Source organism: Myotis nattereri (assembly GCF_964212035.1).
Source record: "Myotis nattereri genome assembly, chromosome: 5".
Classification (NCBI taxonomy): Eukaryota; Metazoa; Chordata; class Mammalia; order Chiroptera; family Vespertilionidae; genus Myotis; species Myotis nattereri.
Window position 1 is genome coordinate 59,609,403 of NC_138080.1, and position 25,518 is coordinate 59,634,920.

General features: G+C 40.1%; 1 pseudogene across 1 annotated transcript in view; it reads right to left on the bottom strand.

The window, feature by feature from the left end:
* The window catches only part of LOC308520263 (COMM domain-containing protein 1-like), a 31,727-nt pseudogene extending 7,644 nt beyond the window's left edge, over positions 1-24,083 (bottom strand). Inside the window, exon 1 of the transcript in view lies at positions 23,992-24,083. The product of the transcript in view is annotated as a COMM domain-containing protein 1-like (transcript). The remainder of the gene's footprint in view (positions 1-23,991) is intronic.
* Positions 24,084-25,518: the final 1,435 nt, after the last annotated feature.

A 25,518-nucleotide genomic window follows, 5' to 3' on the forward strand; every position in this document is an offset into this window, starting at 1 on the left:
TCGAGGGGAGATGGGGGTCCCCTGTCCAAGCCTGACACCTCTGGCGGAGGCATCAGGCCTGGGCAAGGGGCCGATCAGGCGATCGGAGGGTGATGGGGGTCTATGCCTCTGGCCGAGGCATCAGGCCTGGGCAAGGGGCAGAGCCAGCAATTGGAGGGGTCTGGGGGTCCCCTGCCCAGGCCTGATGCCTGGGCCAGAGGCATCAGGCCTGGGCTGGGGGCAGAACCAGTGATGGGGGGAAATGAGGGTCCCCTGCCCAGGCCTGACGCCTCTGTCAGAGGCGTCAGGCCTGGGCAAGGGGCCGATCCTGCGATTGGAGGGTGATGGGGGTCAATGCCTGAGGGCTCCCAGTATGTGAGAGGGGGCAGGCTGGGCTGAGGGACACTCCCCCCCACCCCCCACACACACAGTGCACGAATTTCGTGCACCGGGCCCCTAGTAGGTATATAGTTTCCTTGGAACTTGATCTGTGGAAGTTGTTTGAAAGCTGGGTTTAAGGTGAATTCATCCTGAAAGTATTTACATTAGCAATTTAGACATTTAGAACATAATTCTTAAGTTTTGGCGACTCAGATGGTATGAACTAGTTAAAAAGAAAAAAAAAAATCCTACATGTTGGATAGCTTGTGGTTTAAAATTCATGAGAGAAATTTTCTCCTCTCCATTGAGCTTGTAGTTTTGAGACTGACAGTTTAATTATAGACTTGTTGGGATGGAGATTTCATAGTCCACCATTTTACCAAGACTTCCTCTTAGAGCAGTGGTTCTCAACCTTGGCTGCACATTAGAATCACCTGGGAATCTTTTTAAACTCCTGATCAGGATTTTAAAAAGATTCCCAGGTGATTCTACTGTGCAGCCAAGGTTGAGAACCACTGTCTTAGAGGGATAAAGTGAGGCTGAGTTAACTTTCCTGTCCCTGAACCCTGGAAGGTCAAGTTCACTGTGCTTTGGAAAATGCTCAGAAGCGCAAGGGCAACTTCAGGTATTCCACGTCCCTCTCTGGATCTCTACCTTGGCTCATTTGCTGTCCTGATTTCCTCACTGTATTGCTGTCTCATGCCAACATTCATAATGTTTTTTATAATTTTATTCCACACATTTTGTTATTTTCATGGGGATATTAGGTCTTACAATGCTAGAAATAAAACTATTCAATGATTACTTTTAATTATATTTATTTTTAATCTATTCATTACCTAGGATGTTCTAACACAGGCAATATATTATAAGTTTACCCTGCAAACCAAAATGATAGACTGAAGATCTGAATTCATCCTTTAGTGATATTAATAATACTAAAAGTAAAAAAAAAACTAAAAAAGAAACAACTCAAGCCATGAATCAGAAATTTTGCACATTCTTTTGAAGAGTCTGAGTTTTCCAATAAAGCAGATACAGTTAGTTTCATATTATAGATAATTAAAGAATGGACCCATGAGATGTGTGTAATACATGTAAGTAAAATCCTTAAAGGAAACAAGAATGGGATTAAAATGTCTTAAAAATGTAAGGAAAGCCTCATTCAAAGCTCAAGGGGGAAATATTCACATGATTTGTCTACTTAGTGTAGAGCACAAAATCTGTTTTTATTTTATTTCAGATGCTTCACTTTATTAACATCCAAAGTATTTTCTTTAGTAGAAGTTATATGAACTCTGATATCCAATGAAATGTAAATAGATACTAATCTGTTCATTTAAATGTATAGCAAAATAATAAAATATATGTACAGCTACAATGTGATTTAGGTTTCCTTATGGTAGTTCTTTCTAAAATGTATTATACACATCCCAGAAGAGCATTATAATAGAGTAAAGGTTGCTGTCCTGCCTGTGTCTGCTTTTTCAGGTCAATTGTGAGTCATTTTCTATCTTTGACATGGTTTTTATATATTTTAATTTGGTTGTTTTTTTTTTTTAAGACTAATCTTAAAAACACCTGGGTGACTGCTGCAGTTGCTTCAAGTTGCAACTTCGTAATGTCAATAACGGTGAGCTGGTTTTTATGTTTATCTCACACAGGTCTTTCTCCCGTCTGTCACTGAGCTGTCTGCCATTGCTTGCTAGTATTCAGGAGTGCATGTGCTGATTTAGAAGGTGTTCATTGGTTTCATGGATTATTTAGAACATTTAGGTTGAAAATAACCTGATAACTCTTTCTATGTGAAAAAGAAAAGATCGCTAACAGTGTTGCAGCCCTTTTTTGAGTATGCTGTTCTTTGAAAAGATGAATTAGTTTATTAGACCTCCAAGTGACAGTAGTTCTTCTGTCTTGCTTGAGAAAATACAGAATGATGAAAGCTTCCTATTCTGTAACTCTTTAAATAAATTGATATTTTATTAAACAATTCAGCATCTTCACCTGAAAGAGTGGTTTATAATGCGACACACATGCTCTTTTTCTGGCCTCCTGAAAATATGTGATGGGTGCTTAGATTCAAAAACACCATAAATGGAATAGACTTATCATCCCAGCTCTTCATGGCCCAAAGCTTAGGAACAACCGCCCTGAGTTTACCTCTTAAATCACACTGTTAAATGGCTGACAACTGGAAAGCCTGCACTTTTTGCCCTTTTATTATTTCTGGCTTACCGGAGAGAGTTCTTGGCTGCCCACAGTAGAAACTCTCCCTAACTAAGCAGGAGATGAAATCATGGTAAGGGTGGTGAATGGCTCTCAGATCAACAGGAAGCCTGGAGAAAACGACCTTGTCAGGACCCTCCTCCTGGTCACACCACATACAGCTGGGTTCGCACTGTGGCTGGTCTCCTCAACCTCCAATGCACATTCCAACTCTGCCATCACTGATGCGCAACCTCCCAAAGTCCTGCTCTTAAGGAATCTGTAGTTTTATTAGGAAGATATAACTTTAACTAGAGTGTGTACTATTAGAGGGAATCTTCAGATGACTAGAGGGAATCTTCAGATGAAATACGCTGGGTAATAAAATCTGTTTGGGCTATATGAGATTAAGAACAGATACAGGTGAGGGGGGTGGGTGGAGATGGAAGAAAAGGGTATAGGATGCATAAATAGTATTGGAGGAAAAAGAAAATAGAAAATAAAACACAACAACAAAAGAACAGATACATTATAGTTAGATTATTATTATTGAGGGAATTCATAAAATGGAAAGATTTGATAATGGCTTTACTTACATGCAGTGCATTTCCTTTCATGTTGCCTACTCATCGGCTATTTTTGCATTTGAATTAATGAAGCACTATGACCTCAATTATAACAGATTTGTCACTTCTGCCAGAGTGACAGTGCTATTGCATTTTTCATTATAAATCCTCTTTTCTGTGGATTTAAAGCCTGTGATGTTAATTTGTGTAAGAATGAACATTAAGTGTTTCAGGCCATATGAAATTTCTTCCTAAAATTTGTTTTTTTAAAAATATATTTTATTGATTTTTTACAGAGAGGAAGGGAGAGGGATAGAGAGTTAGAAACATCGGTGAGAGAGAAACAGCGATCAGCTGCCTCCTTCACACTCCCCACTGGGGATGTGCCCACAACCAAGGTACATGCCCTTGACCGGAATCGAACCTGGGACCCTTGAGTCCGCAGGCTGATGCTCTATCCACTGAGCCAAACCGGTCAGGGCCTAAAATTTGTTTTAATAAGTATTTGCCACAGAGCAACTAAACCATAATTTATCTTAAAAAAACAAACAAAAACAAAAAAAACCCCAAACACCCTAACCAACACCATAGAAAACACATTTATTCTAAGCAATAAGATGTTACCAACAGTTAGCCTTTCTTCAGAATAGTTTCTATTGGCATTTAAAAGTGTAAGTGCTATAGTTTGCTTTTTTAACTGAAGCGCAACTGCTTCTAAATAGCTCTGCCTATTAAAACTGTTTCACAATTATTAATCTAGAAGTGAATTAGATGATTGTTGTTTCTCTTCTTTATCTTACTATTTTTTAGATAGCACTTCCGTAATGCATTTTGAGAAACGTTTGTAAACCCATTAATGGTGTTTATAAGAGTGGTACCCGCTTGCTACCAAGAGACGAGTTTATCCATTTTTATTTGGCTATAATTAACATGTAGCGTTGTGAAATCTAAGGGTACAGTACATGATGTGATACATTTATATTGCAGTATGATTGCTGCTGTAGCGTTAGCTAACCCCTCTGTCATGTCAGATATTAATTTCTTCTGGTGGGAACATTTAAGATCTATTCTCTTAGCAAGCTTGATGATAATACAGTTGTATAGTCTGTAATTACTGTGTTGTGTATTAGATCTCCCACTCCCCAGCCCCTGGTAACCACCATTCCACCCTGTTTCTTTGAGTCCCATTCTTTTTAGATTCTATGTATAAGAGAGATCATATAGCATTTGTCTTTTTCTGGCTTATCTCACTTAGCATAATCACCTCAAGTTCCATTCATCTTGTTGCAAATGATAGTATTTTTTTGTTCTCAGAGCTGAAAAGGTATTCCATTGTATCATTGTGTGTGTGTATGTGTATCAAATAATGTGTGTATTTTATATATATCATATCCTTTTTAATTACTCCTTCATTGACACGCCATTTCCATATCTTGTCTATGGTGAAGCATGCTGCATTTAAAACCTATTTCTGGAGAACCAAGATGGCGGCATAGGTTAACACCGGAGTTTGCTGCTTTGAACAACTACTTCAAAAGTGAAACCAGAAAACAGAAGGGACATCACCCAGAACCACAGGAACGCTGGCTGAGTGGAGGTCCTACAACTAGGAGGAAAGAGAAACGCATACGGACACTCAGAGGAGGCGCAGTGCTGAAGTCAAATTCTGAGGTGCGGAGTGCGCGCGCGGAGCGGGCTGGCGGCGGAGGGCGCGGTTGGCGTTTTCGATCGGGAGGGAGTCGCAGACTCTGAGCTCCAGATAGGGGCGAGTCTTTAGGGACCCAGACTCAAACGGGAGAAGCGGGACTGTCTGGCTTTGGTCAGAGCGAGTGCAGCTTTCTCTCTGAGGTTTGCAGTGGTTGCTGGGACTCTGTGAGTCAGAGCCCCTGGGGACAGGACTGAGAGCCGCCATAACTGCTCTCTCCAGCCCACCCTGTTGATCCTGTGCGACCCGCCCCGCCCAAGCCCTGCACAGAGGCATTTGCCGGATAGCCTCAGGCAAAGGCTAGATTAGCACCTCCCTAGAGGACAGAAGTTCTCTCACTGCAGACACAGCTGATTCTCACAGCCACTTGGCCTGGAGGTCAAACCCTCCCTGGTATTAGCTACAACAATCAAGGCTTAACTACAAGACTGCGCACAAAGACCACTAGGGGGTGCACCAAGGAAGCATAACAAAATGCGGAGACAAAGAAACAGGACAAAATTGTCAATGGAAGATATAGAGTTCAGAACCACACTTTTAAGGTCTCTCAAGAACTGTTTAGAAGCCGCCGATAAACTTAATGAGATCTACAAGAAAACTAATGAGACCCTCGATCTTATATTGGGGAACCACCTAGAAATTAAGCATACACGGACTGAAATAACGAATATTATACAGACTCCCGACAGCAGACCAGAGGAGTGCAAGAATCAAGTCAATGATTTGAAATGCGAGGAAGCAAAAAACACCCAACCGGAGGGGCGGAATGAAAAAAGAATCCAAAAATGCGAGGATAGTGTAAGGAGCCTCTGGGACAGCTTCAAGCGTACCAACATCAGAATTATAGGGGTGCCAGAAGATGAGAGAGAGCAAGATATTGAAAACCTATTTGAAGAAATAATGACAGAAAACTTCCCCCACCTGGTCAAAGAAATGGACTTACAGGTCCAAGAAGCGCGGAGAACCCCAAACAAAAGGAATCCAAAGAGGACCACACCAAGACACATCATAATTAAAATGCCAAGAGCAAAAGACAAAGAGAGAATCTTAAAAGCAGCAAGAGAAAGAAACTCAGTTACCTACAAGGGAATACCCATACGACTGTCAGCTGATTTCTCAACAGAAACTTTGCAGGCCAGAAGGGAATGGCAAGAAATATTCAAAGTGATGAATACCAAGAACCTACAACCAAGATTACTTTATCCAGCAAAGCTATCATTCAGAATTGAAGGTCAGATAAAGTGCTTCATAGATAAGGAAAAGCTAAAGGAGTTCATCACCACCAAACCAGGATTATATGAAATGCTGAAAGGTATCCTTTAAGAAAAGGAAGAGGGAGAAAAAGGTAAAGATACAAATTATGAACAACAAATATGCATCTATCAACAAGTGAATCTAAGAATCAAGTGAATAAATAATCTGATGAACAGAATGAACTGTTGATTATAATAGAATCAGGGACATAGAAAGGGAATGGACTGACTATTCTTGGGGGGTAAGGGGTGTGGGAGATGCGGGAAGAGACTGGACAAAAATCGTGCACCTATGGATGAGGACAGTGGGTGGGGAGTGAGGGCGGAGGGTGGGGCAGGAACTGGGAGGAGGGGAGTTATGTGGGGGGGGAAAGAGGAACAAATGTAATAATCTGAACAATAAAGATTTAATTAAAAGAAAAAATAAAAATAAAACCTATTTCTTTCTTTTCTTTTGTTAATCCTCAACTGAGGATATATTTTCCGCTGATTTTTAGGGAGAGTGCAGGGGAGGGCACAAGGACGGGAAAGAGACACAACAATTGGTTGCCAGCCCTACTGGGGCTGGCAATAGCACCTGTAACCCAAGTACCTGCCTTTGACTGTGAATCAAAATTATGATCCTTCCATGCATAGGGCAATGCTCTAAATACAGAGAACACCGGCCATGGTGTAAAGCCCATTTCATTTTAACATGAAACATAGATTTTAGTTCAATTGTCTTGTGTAGGTGTGTAGCTCTTATTCAATAAGATGAGCTCCAGGTACATTCTAAAATTCTGAAGAATTACACAGAAAGAGCATCGCGTGTGGCTTCTTCAATAGACCACAAGGGAGCTTACATCCAAGGGTAAGGTCTTTACAGATAAATAACAAGGTTTTATACAGAAAATGGTTTTATGGAGTGGGAAAAGTCGTGAGGATGGAGAAAATATAGTAAAAAGTAAACTTTAGTTTTCATGAGGGCCCTATTTCAAGAATGAGATGAATCCTGAAGAAAATATTTTTTTTCTATATGATTTTCTAGAGTCCATTTAAATGCATCTGACATTTCCATGTTCAGTACTCACATTTCTACTCAATATTTAATTGATTATATCCTGATATAACTTCTGAATGCACACTGTGTATAATGTTGCTGTTCTCATTCTCAGTGCTTGATTCACAGGGAGATAAGAGCACTATTCTCTGCATTTGGGGACCCAGTGGTTTGTCCAACTGTGCATAATAGATGCTCTGCCGCTGGGAGAGAGGTAAAATGTAGGCTGTACTGGTTGCTGTTTTGAAATACTTCAATCATTAAATTTTATCATTTTCATTTTCTATTATGAAGTTAGCAGTCAAATACAGGAAAGACAATGGGTAACAAATGCCATTAAAAAGGTCCAGTTGCATCTTCATAAATTTTTCAAATGAGCTAATCAGGAGTTGTAATAAGGCTGCTTGCTTTTTAATCTTCGGGCTATTTAACTGTCACAGTTTGAAAGTGCTAAACCAGTACTAAGAAATTAAGCTGGGTTTTCTTAGCTAGTAGTTTATGCTAACACTTAACATTTTATATCCATTTCCTTCTGAAAATGTTTTTTTTTTTCACTTCCATTGAGGACTCTGACCCCTGAAAGAACTAACTCTGCGTGATTCTGATGGTGATATAAGTGGGATAAACTCTAAAGCAGTGATGGCGAACCTACGACACGCGTGTCAGAGGTGACACGCGAACTCATTTTTTTGGTTGATTTTTCTTTGTTAAATGGCATTTCAATATATAAAATAAATATCAAAAATGTAAGTCTTTGTTTTACTATGGTTGCAAATATCAAAAAATGTCTATATGTGACACGGCACCAGAGTTAAGTTAGGGTTTTTCAAAATGCTGACGCGCCGAGCTCAAAAGGTTCGCCATCACTGTTCTAAAGTGTACGTTTTAAAACAACGGGGGAAAAATAAGGACAGTAATGAGCACGAGAGCCTCCAAATTTGGGTGCAGGGAGTACAGGTAGCATGAAAGGAAAAACATCCGTCAGGGTGTTGGGCGACAGGAATCCAGACTCACCTTCTCTCTTCACTGGACATGAGGCCTTAGGCCACCTAGCAACCCTTTCTGAGTCTCAGCTTACAACACTGAAAGTGGAGTCAGTAGCCTGAACTTATGAAATAAAAAAATCAATCTGCTTTCCTATGCAATTTGCTCTTACACCTCGAGTCATTCTTTATCAAGTATTTCTGTCATGTGTCCAGCTGAGGCACAGTGCCCATGAGGGAATTCACAGCTGCAGCTTTCATCAGCAGATTTGCTAAATGGCAGAGGAAATCTCATAAATGTACCCTCTTTTAGATATAATCACCTGATTTGGGAAGAGTGATGATAAGGCATCTCTTCTCCTGAAGAGAATCTAGAGCTGAGTGGGGGCTGCCGTGTCACTGGCTACTCAAAGCACAGCATTCACATTTTTTGCTTCTGGCTCCATCAGCTGAAGATAAATGAAAGTCCATCATTTCTGATCGGACTTGGTCGTCAGCAGTACAAATGCATCAGAACGCTACTAACTTCTCTATGCAACGGACGAGAAGATCGTATTCTGAAAGATAGCTTAACTTTGGAAAGATTATAATTTGAGTTCCCTAAATTGAAATAATATAGGCTATGCATTGAATGTACTATCTTTGAGCTTAATAACTTTTCTTCATTTATTGTAAACTGTTATATACAGAAAAATGAATAAAATACATGTGGCTTAATAACTATAAAGTGAAAACCCAAGAAACAAACATTCAGAGCCAGAAATAAGACTTTTCCAGCACCTCAGAATGATAATATCAATCTACTAAAATTGTTTTGATATTGAATATCATGATTACAAGACCTTTTATAATAAGCATGCAATAAGGGCATTTTTGTTCAAACACCTTAGTCTTATTGGGTTGTTCACTACTACTGTCCACCTCTCTTAGGGTTTCCTCATTATCATGTAGAAGATACCTAGAACATCTTTTAAATTTCCTTTCTACGTGTGGCCCTGAATTAGTCTGATCATGACAGGCATCTGAATGGTAATTTGAATGGTGAAGAGCACTAATGACAAGCACAGTTTCTCTTGATGCAGAAAAAACACAATTTGCATGGGGAATGTGGGTGATCAGAGGATTTGGGTATGAGACGAGGTCTGTGATAGGAATCCCATTCATCGAGTATTTCAGGTTCTGCCTCCTTTCACATGGCGGGGTGACACTTTGAAATCATGTGAGACAATGTGATTGGTTCCGAGCAATGAATTGTAAACAAAACGATTTGTATGACTTGAGGACCAAGCATTTGATTGCTTTTGAGAGTTCTCTTTCCCCCCCCTGTTGTAGCTGGCGTTGCTCAAGAGACTTGCTGCTCTGAAGCTTGGTTGGCTGACTGATTACCATGGGCCCTGCATGTGGCATGAACAGGAAACAAATAGGAGCTGTTTTTGGTAGACAGAATAATGTCTTCCCAAAGATGTCCATGTCCTAATTCCTGAAACCTATTACTCTAGGTAGCTAAAGAGACATTGCAGATACGGTCAAGTTAAGGACCTTGAGACTGGGTTACATATTATCTTGGATTATCTGGGTTGGCCTTTTATATTCGAAAGGGTCCTTGAAATGTTAATGGAGCAAAGGTTGGAATGATGTGATTGCTGGCTTCAAAGCTATAGGATGAGGCTGGGATTCAGGTGGCTTCTAGAAACTGGAAATGGGAAGGAAGTAGATGTTCCCCTTGAGCTTCCAGAATGAGTTCAGCCCAGTGAAACCCATTGCAGACCTCTGACCTCCTGAACTCTAAGATAATAAAACTATGTTATTTTAAGCCACTAAGTTTGTAGTAATTTGCTAGAGCAGCAATAGAAAATGAATATACTATTTTAAACCATTTGAGGCTTGAGATTGTTTATTACAGCACCATAACCTAGTCTATCTTGACTGATATAATTCTCCCTTATCTTTTTTTATGGTCAAAATTAGCATTAAGGAAATGTACTTTAAAATTCAAGTGGTATTTTCTTCACCCAAACAGTGTTTATAATCTTCAAGTTGTCCTCTTCCTGTATTTTGGGGGGAGGGATGTGAATCAGAGGATAGATAACATTTTGGATAATTGTCTACGTATTTTCTATAGTATATAGGAATATAATCTAAAATGCAATAGAGAACCTGTCTTTAAGAATTGTCAGATGCAGCCTGGCTGTCGTGGCTCAGTGGTTGAGTGTTGATCAATAAACCAGGAGGTCACAGTTCAATGATCAATGAACCAGGAGGTCGCAGTTCAATTCCAATCGGGGCACATGCCTAGGTTGTGGGTTTGATCCCCAGTGCGGGGTATGCAGGAGGCAGCCAATCAATCAATGGTTCTCTCTTATCATTGATGTTTTTCTCTCTTTTTCCCTCTCACGTTCTGTCTGAAATAAATAAGAATATATTAAAAAAGAATTGTTAGATGTTATTTTAGAATGTCTGTTTTGTTCTCACTCTTCTTTGGTTTATGAAATGTAGAATGAATTTTCCTGCCTATGGATAAGATAGAAAGATATAACCCATAGATACCATGCAGGAGATAAACTAGCTGTCACTTTATTAACAAGTTTATTTGGTACAGTGTATTCTTCCTTCAAGAACATAAAAGTGTAAAGTGTCAAATAAGTTGTAATGTTGGGATCAATGTGAAATTTCACAGAAGAGCTCCGCTATAGACTGTCACACACAAAAAGGGACTCGAAACTGAGCTATTGTGCAGAGATAAAGATGGAGAAGTGCCATCATAAGACATGAAAGATGGATGGATGTTGATTCTCTTTACATCTCCATGGAACGGGACTGTTTGTCATGTGCCAAAGGTAAATGTGTCATGGACAGGGACCATAATTTTGTGAAATCTTAATTATTATGTTATGCCGCTGTCTCTATATTTCAAGAACAGTTAAGACTTAATAAATGACCACCAGCCTCCCTAAAATTTTCCCCACTTCTCAACAAAGAACAACAAGAAAAAGCCAAAAATGCAACTATGCTCCCCAAACCAACCACATCCCATGCTCCTCTTGTCTTAACGCATAGCTGAGGACTTCCTTTGTCTCACTCCAAGGCTTTTCCATTCTGCTGCCTGCCTCTGTGCCCCTTTTGGTCTGACTATGGCTTTGTATAGCAAACTCTGAATTGGATTGATTTGGTTTTATTCAGATGGTCTTTGCTTATTGTTACAGTTTTCCCCGAGGCTCACAGGTGCAGCATTCAGCCTTCCACCAGGGATGGTATCTAGGGAGGCCCCTTGTGCCATGCGGCTCATGTTGGTGAGCTAATGCCAAAGTGATAAGTCAGCAGCGAGCCTGACCTCTGCTCTCAAGGCATGGAGTTCCTCCGCTATTTGGTCACAGTCTGGTTTCTGGATTTTGTTTTCGGTTCCCATTTGCTGTGTATTCTTGCTGGAATCAGGCCATTTATTTCCATCCTTTTTTGTTTGTGTGTGCTTTCACTTTGCATTTGTTGTACGGAAGTGGTGTTTGTCATAAGGAAAATCCCGGCGCCTGGTAGATACAGGTGCTGACTTTCTATGTTAATTAAATCCTGCCAACTTTGCTCAGCCTCTTCCTCAGAGTAAACCTACAACACAGGTGGTAACTATTCAAATAACGCTCAGAGTTTCCCTAGCTCCCAGACATTAACTACAATCCTTGGGCCCTTCACTAAAAACATCCCTTTCTCTTCTATATCACCCCAGTAAATGTAATAGGCTATGGTAGGCAGAGCAATGCTCCCCCGCCACCCCCCCCCCCCCCCCCAAGGAAGTCCATATCTTAACTTATGACTATCTTAGATTACAAGGCAAATGGTGATTAAGTTTGCGGAGGGAACTGAGTGTGTGAATCAGCTGACCTTAAAGTAGAGCGTATCCTGGATTATCCAGGTGGGCCCAATGTATTCACAAGGATCCTTAAAAGAGTAGAGGGAGAGAGAGAAGAGATTCAGACGGAGACACAGCTATGGAAGGGCTGCAGAGATCTGAGGTGGTTGGAGGAAGAGCCCACTGCCAAGGAATGTGGGGAGCCTCTGGAAAAGGTAAGGAAACAGATTCTCTACTAGAACCCCCTGCTAATTGTCTATCTTGATTTTCAGCTTTGTGAGACCTCTGTTAACCTTCTAATCTAACCCATAGAAATTGGAATTGTTTTAAGACAGTGGGTTATTTAGAGCAGCAACAGAAAACTAATACAAAAGCAGAGACTCCCAAGGATTTCAAAACATCTTTTCAAGTGGAAATTGTAAAATTAAATGCATGCCAAGTAGACTGTTTTTTGAGGTTCCAGAGAACTTATCTCTTCATAATCAAGTTTTGTCTGTTACATGTTTCCTTTCTCCATTATATTTAATGAGGACCCTAAATAAAGATGCTGACAATGTATTGGGCACTTTGTGGGCTAAACATTTTACTAACATAAAATAATATTGGAAAAGAACCTGTTAAAGTTGAGATAGATCCTACCAAGCTATTCTCCAAATTTCCCCCAATAGCCCTTAAAGCCAGAACAAGGAAAACCTCGATTCTATAGTGAAGCCTTATATCCAAAGGCTTTGTCCTGTCCTCCATTAGTCCTCGTAGCATTTTCATCCTCTCAGTACTAAAAAACAATAGACAAGGGTATCTAATTGTTCATGGCTCCATTGCCATCAACAAAACTTCGGTCTCTTACTTCCCAATAGTACCTATCAATACCACAATAAGTTTTTCAGAAAGGGTATTACCCTTCAGACAAGGAAAGCCACTTTTGCAGCTGAGTCAAAGGTGAAGCGGTTGTAAGAAATGAGTTGCCATGACGTCGAGTCACCTGAAGTTAAATCATCTCAGGTGTCAGAACATAATGCTTTTACTTATCAACTAGTGACAGACCAGAAAATAAATGTATATACGAATAGCAGGTATGCTTTTGGATAGTATTTGACTTTGGAAACAAAAGGTGTTTCTTATCTCTACTGGAATCCCTATAAAAAAATGCACATGAAACTTTTAGACACTCTTAATTCTAAAGAGGTGGCTATTATAAAGGTTCAGGCTCATGCAAAAACAAGATCTTGTGGAAAGTAAGGAAATGCTCTCTAGTGTGTCAAACATCAACTTGAACCAAGGTTATGATCCTAACTAAAATCTCTGAGGACAAATCTATGGAGGGGTTTGAAAAGGTCTTTAAAATATCAGCATTTCACCTCTGATTTAGAAAAAGGAAATTTAGATGGATCATGGAAAACCCAGGTTTATATAACACATGCAAGTTAGTTAAAATTTTATTTTTAAGGGTTTGTTAATGCACTAATAAACTTAAGGGAGGTTGGATTCTGTGCATAGGGCAATGTGGATATAGATACATTAAGAAGACTATAGGTAACTTAAATGGATTTCCTTTAATAAGCCTCACTTCTTTTTCTACAACTCTGTAATGTTTGCACATTCAAAATCATATGTAAGTGGACATTTTGGTGAAACCTCACTGAGTGGAGATGACTTAAACTTTAGTCATCTAGAAAAAGACCTCATTGATTAGGAAGGTATGATAATCTGTACAATGGGCAGAGTGTGCCTTCTGCTCACACTATGCTGGAAATCACGGGATGTGCCAAAGAATGAGAAATAGTTTTTCTATCTTGTCCCACTTCATCTTTACCTATACTCACCAAAGGGCAGGCAATGCTTTTAGGTAACAACAGCAACCATCGAAATAAACCCTTGTCTAATTTAACAATCCCCAAACTCTCAAATAACTACATAGTTGTAAAATAACATACATGTAATGGGTCAGCAATCATTATCAGTTGGATTTTTACTTTCTTAGTGTCCCTGAATATTTACATAATTGTTTGTTCATAATTCAATGGACTGTGTGTTGAAAATAGGTTGTGTGCTTTGGCTGTATGTGTCCACATCTAGAAGTCCAGTTCTTTGAACTTCTCATGAATGGCGAGGCTCACACATGTGTTAGCACAAGAAAAAATAGCATAAGAAAACTATTGGCTTAGGAATATATGAAAAGATATTCACTAAAAGGAACAATCTGCAAAGCTGGGGAGTTGGAGGAGCTAGTCTGGGGTGAGGCTCTCATGATTCTTATCAAAAACTCAAAATGCTAGCAGCGTAGCTTCCTAAGAATTCATGTTCAACGGCAAATGCAATGCTACTGAACAACCCACATTTCATTTTACCTGGGAAATACTGCCTTTGAGGAATTCATCATGCAGGCATACCATCGAAATAAACCCTTACTCAACACCTCAGCTCGTCTCACAGAGTGCAAGGCATGTTGTTGTTATTGCTAATTCAGTTGTATCTCTTATCTATTTCAGACTTTAAGCAATGAGTGAAGAGAATGCTGCTGATTTTGCTATCCATTTTCTCCCCAGTAGCTAACTGCCTGATATACAGTAGGAGTTATTATTCAATAATTAACTATTCCAGACAATGGTGGGGGTGAGGAGGAGACAAAAATGTGCAAGAAGTTACAATTTTGGGGAGAAAGATTAATGGGGCAATAACTAACAGCAGTGTAAGTCAGTAAAATAAGTGTTAGGAAAAGATTTAAAATGATCAGCCCTGGTAATTCCCAGCACGGAAAAGTGAAGAGTTAATTTATGGAATCAAGGAAGGCTTTAAAAAGGAAGTCATTTTCAACTGCAACCCTGAGTAATGCTGTCTAGTACCTGGTGAATTCCTTGTCTAGCGTGCAGCTCCTTTTCCTGACTTCTCTTCTTTTTCCTAAAAGGAGACATTTTTACAAGGTCTTCCTGTTCCTAAGGGTCTGTTTCCTGGGGATAGTCCTGAATAACATTCAATGATTTAAAAAAAAACAAACCCTCTGTGGTAATAGTGGCCCCAGATCTGGGTGCTTAAGTCTGGGAGGAAAATACTAACTGTGTTCAGAACCCAAACACTCTTCCAGGGCCTTTGGGAGTCACTCTGTTTGGTTTAAGCAATTTGTTTTTGGCTCATAAGTAATCTTAGATGGCAGCAGCATTTTTAATTAGATCTTAGTCCTGCTGACTGTAATTCATTTAAGGGTGTGAACATTTTTTTTTTCTTAAATGGATTCGTACTGTTTCTGAATTCTCTGATGACCAGCAGAAATTATAAGACTTCAGTAACTGGATTTTTCAAGTGAAGGGCTATTAACTCTCTCAAGGGGAGAGCGGATACATAACACATCCATTTGAACTCTGTTATTATAAAATATTTTCATAAAATATTTTACTGAAATGCTACCAAGTTTTTTGGGTCCATCTTAATGATTTTCACTAGGAACCTGATTGAAAAGGTGGGAAAGAGACCAATATTATTTTTCTTTAAATGATTCCTTCAGCACAGAAAGGTTAAGTGACTTGCTCTTTATTGCACAGCAGACCAGGGGCAGAATCATTAACTGTAAACTATATTATATGCTTGTTTTGTGGCTATAAAAGAGATTTTAAAAACCTTCATACCTAATAATAGAGTTTTCACTAACCACTCAGAAAATGAGGAGGTGGAGTGGGGATGAAGGAGCTAAAATGAATGGAAGATGAAGGCTGCCTGAAGGAAGCAGGATTCCCAAGGCAATCTCTAATCATACCATTGGCCCATGGCCCCCAAATGGTGTGTTATATAACATCAGAAGAGACTGTGGACCTGGGGTGAGAGGTGATCAAAAAAGAGCTGTGGCTTGGCCAGCATGGCTCAGTGCTTGAGCATTAACCTATGAACCAGGAGGTTATGGTTCGATTCCCAGTCAGGGCACATGCCCAGGTTTCCGGCTAAATCCCCTATGGCAGGGAGGGGGGGTGGGGCGGAGGGGGGGGAAAGGCAGCCAATCAATGATTCTCATTATGTTTCTATCTCTCTCCCTTTCCCTTTCTCTCTGAAATCAATAAAGAAATATATACATATTTTAAAAAGCTGTGGCATAACTGACTCCCTGGGGGTTGGTTGCATGAATTAAACATGTCTAGGCCTTTTCTCTTCCTCCTGCAGCAGTTCATGTCCCAATATTTTCAACAACACTTGCTAGGCTCAATGCATTGCTTGCCTACTGTACCTTATAATTGCCTCTCATCTACTCCATTTGTACGATCAGCTTCTCCTCAAGCAGATCGTAGTCTCTTTAGGGGTGAGGAACAAAGTTTATAGATTGTATCCCACAGGGTCAGGCACAATTCCTTCTACAACAGCGGTTCTCAACCTGTGGGTTTCGACCCCTTTGGGGGTCGAACGACCCTTTCACAGGGGTCGCCTAAGACCATCGGAAAACACATATATAATTACATATTGTTTTTGTGATTCATCACTATGCTTTAATTATGTTCAATTTGTAACAATGAAAATACATCCTGCATATAAGATATTTACATTACGATTCATAACAGTAGCAAAATTGCAGTTATGAAGTAGCAACGAAAATAATTTTATGGCTGGGGGTCACCACAACATGAGGAACTGTATTAAGGCTAGAGGCATTAGGAAGGTTGAGAACCCCTGACATAGATGTAAGGGGTGTCTGCTGTGTTTATCTCTGACTCAGGACAATTCCCAGTGTTTGAGGACTGAGACTCCCGTTTTTCCCACCTGTGACTCATCAGAGGAGGCACCAGGAGCCCTGACACCACATTCAAGTTCTCTCTGGTAGGTCACATGGAGCCAATAAGATTCTTTCTTATAGGCCTTTGGAGTTTGACCAAAGGGGAAAAAAAGATATTGAGTTTCTTAATAATGAAAACCTATTAATAGAAGAAAGGAAGGTCCACAAACTCCCTTGTCCTCATATGAGGCATAGCTTCCATTCTTACCCACTATCAGACACCATCATTTCCCTCCAGTATCAGCTGACGATTTCTTGATCTCATTGAAAACGGCCCGACTTCTTCTAGTCTACAGATGGTCATAAACCTATAATCTAGTTCTACCTAAACATTTTCATAAACCTAGTTCTATGTAGTGTAGTAACAGGACTTATGCAGACGTCTTATGAGAAATATTTATTGTTCCTTGAGAAAGAGAGAAAGAATAATACGTTTCCCTCTGCCTTAGCCACCCCCCTCACCCACTGCTTCCTGCCTTTGAAAGGAATGCCTGCTTCAGGCAGCCCTCCTGTGAGCATGAGTTAACCAAGCAGAGTAATGGCTTCACACTGATCTGCTGAAATGAAAGGATGGAGAGAGTCTGGCTCCTTGGTGACATCGGTAAGTGGCAGAACCAGCCCAGAAATATCTGAAAGGTTATTTTGCCAGATAATTAAATTTATTTATTTCTAAAGCCACTCTTAGGCAGATTTTTGGTTACTTGCAATAAAATGTATCCTAAGAAAGGATCATATGACCCAGATATTCCTTATATTCTATCAGATTCACTAATATATTTCCTACAGGTTCTTTTCCCCCTGGGATAACTAGAGTACATTTTTCCTTGTATAGCTAAGGAAACATTAACTTATTACATAGGATGTTTACAAAATATTTGAGGTTGTTCTTTATATCACAGAAGGAAGTCAGGAAAATGTTTATTCAAGTACAATGAGCATTTTCTTCTGCAATTTGACTTAGCGCTGGATGAAAGCAACAAGAAGTTCGTAAACTGCTGTTGCTGTTACAAGCTCAGCTTTGAGAAAGAATTACAAAAGAGAGATGCGAGGATTCAAGTACCGCTTAATCAAAGATACTAATCAAAGAAATGCAATTCAGAGACGGCATTTCATGTCACCTGAGATGACAGTAAAATTTAGATACAAATATGTAGCAAAGAGCATTTCAAATCAGCATATCTCAGTTTTAAAGGGATAAGATAACCTTTAGAAGTAGCTATAAAAACATTCATCTCCTTTGAACAAGTAATCCTACATTAGAGAATTTTTCCTAAGGAAATATTTTGACAGATGTAGGACAGATGTTTCTTTCTGTAACAGAGAGAAGAAACTAAAAAAGAAAAACATTAAGTATTCAACAAGAGAGAATAATGGAATTAATTACGGGATATCAATAAAAGAAACTACAATACAACCATTAAATACAATCATTAAATAAGCAAGGTAAAAATGTAGAAAACATTTGTGATAAGTTTTTTTTTTCTTTTTAAAAAAGCACAATATATAATGATATGTAAACTATGATTGCAGTTATAAATAAGATCAGGAAGGTAGATGAAAGATGAAAAATAGTTTTTGGAGTAGAATTGAGGGTGATTTCTTTCATTTTTTTCAACATTATTCCAATGTGTTTTATTGTTCATGCCAACATTGTATTATGCTAAGATCATCACCTGTACATAGATGTGACTCAGTGGTTGGCACTGACCTATGGCCCAGGAGGTCACAGTTTGATTTCTGGTCAGGGCATATGCCTGGGTTGGGGTTCGATCCCCAGTGTAAGGCATGCAGGAGGCAGCTGATCAATGATTCTTTCTCTCATCGTTGCTGTTCCTACCTCTCTTTCCCTCTCCCTTCCTCTGTGAAATCAATAAAAAATTTGTTTTAGAAGAAAAGTTTTCCCTTTCCAAACATCGTGTGGACTTAAGAATTTGCCGTTTTAAATATTCTTATGCTGAATAGCGTGAGCTATGGAAAATACACACAAATGTTCAAATCAAAGCTTTTCAAGGCCTGTGACAGGCTTAGCAGATTGACGAGCTATGGTCTAAGTGGCATCAGAGTGACCTTCATTCTTTCTAACCCATAACTTCTCCTCACTGTATCCTAGGAGACTGTTTATCTCTTGTCCTTAGAAAGTTTTTCAAAGCCTGCGAAGTCCTCTCCTAGGTCTTCTGAAGCTCACTCATGTGCCTGAGGTTGTGTTCAAGGACACACCACATATGTTGCCAGGAAAATAGCTCAATGAACGAAAGTAGTTCCTTCTACTAAAATTGATAGACCTTTTCTTGAAAAGAAAGCTGTTGATACAAGAGCAACATCTAGAAAAACTTTCATTTGTTCTTTCAGATGAGAAAGTGCAGGGATATGATGAACGTGGACTGGGCTGAGACAACCTGTGCATGAACTCCTGGGTGAAGCAAACACACTGTTTTACTTCCATATTTATTTGTGTCTTTAAATAAGATAACACTAAATAACAATGGTCGTGTTTAGTGGTCAGAATAGACCCATATTTAGAAGGAACATACCTTCAACAGAGTTGAATAAACCCCAGGACAGAGACCTCTGCATTATGTGTAAGAAAGCTAGTGTCCCAGCCACAAGAAGTATAGTTTGCCCTTTTGGGGTCATGAGAGATAGCTGTTGTCCATATAGAGACATACATTTAAGGTATAACAGTTCTTTTTTAAAAAATAAATTTTTATTTACTTCAGAGAGGAAGGGCTAGGGAGAGATAGATAGAAACATCAATGATGAGAGAGAATCATTGATCGGCTGCCTTCTGTATGCCCCACACTGGGGATCAGACCCTGAACCTGGGCATATGCCCAGACCAGGAATTGAACCATGACTTCCTGGTTCATAGGTTGATGCTCAACCTGACTCATGCCGGCTGGGCGAGGTATAGCAGTTCTTAACCACATGAGTATCACCTCCTTGTAGTCATTTGAAAATGTGGGGGAGAATTTGTGATGTTAGAATGACTGGGAGGTGTTACTAAATTTAGTGAGCAAGGACTAGGCATCTTAATTTCCTACAATGTTGTAGACTGTTCTGAACAGTGAAGAATCATCCCTCATAAAATTCTAATTGTACCTCTGAAATAAAACTCTAAGAAATCAAAGCTGGGGATAATCATGAAATTATTGTCAAGAATGAAAGGAGTTGGGGGAATACAGAATAAAAACATCACTGATTGTTGAGTTTTGTTTTGATGGTAATGATTCAACATTTCAGGAATGCATCTAGTACACTAGGAAAGGCTTTTACTAGGGAGCCTTGTACGACACTGTCCCAGGAAAAAACAGCTGCTTTGGAATTCTTCAGTGAGATGCATTCTGGGAAGGGTGACATTGTTTTAGAGAGGAGCTTATAAAATTTAGGTTTCAAAAATACACCTGCTGGAATTTTTATCAGCCTTATAACTTTTCTAGGATTTATAGTTTTATCTAGGCCTCTATGATGGTAAATCTGGTGACAGGGAGTACAAGTGAGTTAAAAAGATATAGAAATAATACTTTTCATTTAGAATTTGGGCCTGATTCTTATTCAAAACAATCCAGTAGTTGTTTGGCCTCATATATATTTTTCCAGTTTGTGGATTTGTGCTAATATGTTTAGCCATGGGGCATGATAGGCTTTTTTTTTTTAATCTTCACCTGAGGATGTTTCCTAATTTGAGAGAAAGAGAGAGAAAGAGAGAGAGAGGGGGGGGGGGGAGGTGAGGGAAAAACATCAATCGGTTGCCTTTACATGTGCTTCAACCAGGGACTAAACCTGCAACCCAGGTATGTGCCCTGTTCAGGAATCGAACCCGCTACCACCTTTTGGTGTATGGATGATGCTCCAACCAACTGAGCCACACAGACTAGGGCTGCATGCTAGACTTTTTTTTTTCTTTTTTCCATGATAGACTTTTAATTAAAACTTTTGCAAGATGAGCTGATTGAGCATTAGGAAGTCTTTGAAACACGTTCTTTATCTATTAGTTTCATGTAAAGCTATTTCTGTAATCACACAACTGCAGTTATGTTTATTCAACTTAGTAGTTTTAGGGTTTGATTAAACCTTTTAATTTTAATCTTCTTTTCCCTATGACTGATTATTCGTTATTATAGAGGATTAATATGAGGAAGGGATTAGTCTAGTGATGATCCTTCCTTAATTGCCTTCTACACTACACAGTCAGGAAAAGCATACATTGAAGCGCACCACCCATCAGGCTGAAGGAGAGTGAATACATTAAAAAGAGAAATAGTATCCACTTATTTTCAATCTATTCTGTATGCTATTAATGTGTATGAAAGTTTTTGCAACCCTAAATCCAGGCTTCTTCATATTAGAGATTTTATTTCCCTTAAAGAAAAATTAAAATCCCCTGCTTCTACCCTCCTTCTCTCTCTTGTAAAAAGGATCCTAACATATTGGCTAGTCTTCAATGTGTTTTTATTCTCCAAGCGCTTTATCTTTATCCACGTTGAGTAATGGGACCCAGTGGGAAAATAGTAACTTGGAAATCTTAATACACTTTCTCACCCCTTTCCTATTCTCCTTGCACAATTTTTGCCATGTTGCTTTTGGCTAAGACCTTGGTAAGTCTACCGGAGAGAAGGAGTGTGGACCTTGACTGGCCATAGGTCATCTTCCTAGGTGGCTTTGTGGAGCCTGAACTTCCACTGCACTTTTAGGAGAAAAACTCTCTAGGGACTGGAGAAAGATAAAAGAGTGTTTTTCTTAGTTTACAGATCAAAATAGAAACCTGATACTTGGCCATGTTTTTTAGCACTCCCTAACCCAAGGCGGGAGGGGGCGGGGGGGAGGGCGGGGGGGGGGGGGGGCAGCCAGAAGAGGGAGGGCAGGGCAGGGCGCTTCTCTCCATTTAGGAGGCTATAATCCCATTCCCAGAGGCATTCCCTTCTGAGTAGAGCACTGTTCACAGCCTGGGTGGTCGGGAAAGCTCTGGCCCGGGAGAGATGAACTGAGAACAGGGAGTGGCCAGAGCCGGAGGAAAGGTGGGTGATCTGTGCTTATTCTTCCTTATGCTGCCCAGGGGGCCTCCACGGGGAGCTCAAGTTGGGGGGGCTGATAGAGACAATTTCTTTGTTTTGTGTGGTTTTAAATGAGAGGAATGTGAGTATTTTATTGCATTCTTTGTTTTCTCTTTAGCCTGACTTCTAGAGTATGCTCCCCCCACACACATACCAACAGATATCACAAACCTGAAAAGGATTTGTAATGAAAGTCTCTTGAGTGAATACGAGAAAACAGGCCAGGTAGTCAGGAGAACACATTTCCTCTTTCTGTAAATTCTAGTAGAGGCTTATCACGTGCTGCTTCTGTTGACTTGAATATGCAGTGCTTTCTTGTCTGTTCAGAGGATTAATACTAAAGTTTCAACCTTCCTCTGCAAAACTTTGCCTGAGAGCATCTCCCCAGGTTGTTATGCCCTTCCAGTGCATCAAATTACACAGCCTGCAGGAAATAAAACTTTATTAAAACATCATTCTCTAAGCAGTCCATGGGCAAGCAGCTTACCATGTTTTGTTCCTTCTGGGGCAACAGAGCAAGTAGTCAATGAAGTCTATTCAGTCCACATATTTTTCTGTTATGGTATCTAGAGGTATTCTTGAACTTGAGATTTCTAGAAAAACAACAACAATAAAACTACAAAAGAAGAATGACTAAGTTCACAGGATGAATGAAAACCACTTACATTTGATTATAGATTTAAATCTTTGTGCTGTATTTCTGGTTGGGATCTCAGCAACATTCTAATTAGCATCTATTTCTCCCAGTCTTGTAGGTCTGGAAGTCTGAAAACTATATTTCCCAAACTGCTTTGTCACCAGGTTTCTAGTTTAGGATCCACGAATGGGAGTCACTCCTTGAGATTTTTTTTTTGTTTTTTGTTAATCTTCACCTGTGGATATTTTTCCATTGATTTTTAGGGAGAGTGGAACAGAGAGAGAGAAAGACAGAGAGAAACATTGATGTGAGAGAAACATTGATGTGAGAGAAACACATCAATTGGTTGCCTTCTGCATGAGCCTGGGCCAAGGAGGAGCCTGCAATCAAGGTAGTGCCCTTGACCGGAATCAAACCCAGGACCCTTTGGTCTGCAGGTCAACACTCTATCCACTGAGCCAAACTGGCTAAGGCCTCATTGAGATTTCAGAACAGAACAGAAGGAAAGAGAGAGAACAAGAAGCTATAGTTGACTCAGGAATATGGACAACAGTGAGAGCTTTGGGAAAGGTTAGACATGGGGCTTAACTGAAGTTTCTAGGTGTTCTGGAAATCACCTATGTTAGTGCTGTCGGAAGGAGAATGTCCTGATTTCCTGAGTGCTGTGAGGAACTTCCCTTCCCTTTATTCTCCTCTTACGGTGGTTTTGTAAAAGAGCTGTGATTGTCAGTATCAAATCCCTTCCTACTTGAAATACCTAGAGTGCTTTCTGTTTCCTTGGCCAAACTCTGACTGATACAATTTATAGAACCAAGTAGAAAAGATTTTAAGGGCAAAAGTGTAGATTTTGATATGAGTTTTAGTTACTACTCATCAAACCTCAAATGATTAAAACAAGAGTCATCTTTTTTCTCTCATGCTATCCAAACTGCTCATCCTAATTTGTGTGTTCCACTCCTGTTTCATCTCAGACCTGTATTGTGATTTGCTTTTCGTAGAAGAGCTCTTACTCTTTTCTTTTTTTTCCCAGGTGGTAGAGGCGGAATCACTTCAGCCACAAGTACTCACAGTGACATCAATCGGGTAGTAGGCTCGAGCAGGTTAGCAAGTGCAATGCAGCTCCTTAAAGCCCCACTTGATTCTGAAACCTATGAGGAGTCTAGCAGAGTGTGTGTTCCGTTAAAAGGAGTTTATATTTTGGTAAATAGGTGTCAAAGAGTCTCCTTCACTACTGTTATTCTGATGCAGAAAAATAAAATATTCTGTACACATTTAAGGCTCTTCTCCAGAGTGAAGTCTCAGGTGTCTGGCTAAAAGGTTTCCCGATTTCACTACACTGGTAAGGTTTTTCTCCAGTGTGAACCCTCTGAAGTTCAATGAGAGTAGAGTTTTCCCTGAATGACTTCTGGCAATCACTACTCTCCTAGGGATTTTCTCCCGTGTGATCTCTCTGATGTTGACTGAGTGTAGACCACTGCCTAAAGGACTGCCCACAATTACTACACTCAAAGGGCTTTTTCTCCAATGTGAACTCTCTGGTGCTGAAGGAAGTTAAACTTTCGTGTGAAACATTTCCCACATTTGTTACACTCATTATTTACTTCTCCAGAGGAGACATCCAGATAATGAAAAACTTTCTGGTTGCTGTTGGCAGGTTTTTCACATTCAACACATTGGCAATGACTTTTTCCATCGGGATATTCATGGGAAATCTCACTGCTACTGTGTGGTTCCTCAGTGCTAACAGTGGCCTGGTGTTGGAGAATATCTGAGATGGCTGGCAATTCTTTGCCAACTTCCCTACTGGTTGAAGGCATCCATGTTAAATAGAAGCTGCACCTGGTCACAAACGAGGCCCTGTCCATATCTTCTTTCCAGGGCTTATCTCCAATGGCATCTCTTTGCTGCTGGTGACAGTTTGCACTGAAAAAGAAGTGTGGACGAAAGGGGCCACATGCTGACCTGACAGGCTCAGGGGCGGCCTGCATGGCAGTCTTGCAAACTAGGAGACCTAAAGTAACCACAAAGGATGGTCTGAAATTAAACTTTAACTAAAAGCAGTTGTGGTGGGCAGTTACGTCCTAGGCCAGTGTCTTCACTGACAAGGTCAACCTTTACCTTAACTGAGCCTATCTGTCTTTTTGCATCTATGATAACACACCCTTGAAATGTCTGGGTAACTTGTGACTTCCCTTTATCTGGAGCCCCTGGGGCACAACCTAATGTGCTGGGCACCAAGGACAGATACCACAAATTCCTTCATCACCATGTTAATTGTTCCTGCACCCACCTAAGTATGTGTCCATCATTTTACTTTTTATCCAATCCCAGGGGTTTCCCTCCTTTGCTTATCCCTCCTCCTTAACCTATCGCCAATGAATTTCATGTAACCCATCTATGTTCCTCCTTTGACTGAAATGTATAAATACAAATGTAACCCCACCGTTCTGCGGAGCATTATCTCAATTCATTGAGGTTCTGCTTCCTGGCATATGTCGACAGTTTGGCTCAAATAAACTCACAAAAATTTACAGGTTTCAATGGTTTTTTCATGTTAACATTAATTGGCGTAGTCGGCAGGATTCTAAAGAGGCTCACCCAGGACTATCCCTTGGACTTTGACTCGGTGCTAGGATCCAGCAAAGGGCCCATTGAGCCCGCTGGTTCTCTGCCCATTGGGTGAACGTGGGTGAGTTGTCTCTTGGATCCAGAAACTTCCCTTCCTTTGGTCGAAGGTTGGACTTTATTTGAGCTGTTTTAAAATCCTCGAGGTGGAACCAGGGTTGATAAGACCCCAGGTTAAGGGTTCACAGCAGAACCCAGGTTAAGGCAGGACTGGAGGAAAAAATAGGTGGCTGGATTTGATTTCGGCTATATACTTAGAATTGCTTTCTGAGAGTCTGAGCAAAAAAGAAAACCTTCGCTGTATGAATGAACTGAACTCATTCAGCTCCAAAGATAAAGGGGCAACATTTATTTTTAGAATAGTTCGATTCTGGGGTGTTCTTAGGTGATTAAGAATTTTTGTGGAGCTTTCAGAAATGCTGGAGCCCCATAGGGAAGTCCCGATGCAACTGTAATGAACTAAATGGCTTATCTAGGGGGGCACCTTAAGGCTTGGTCTGCCT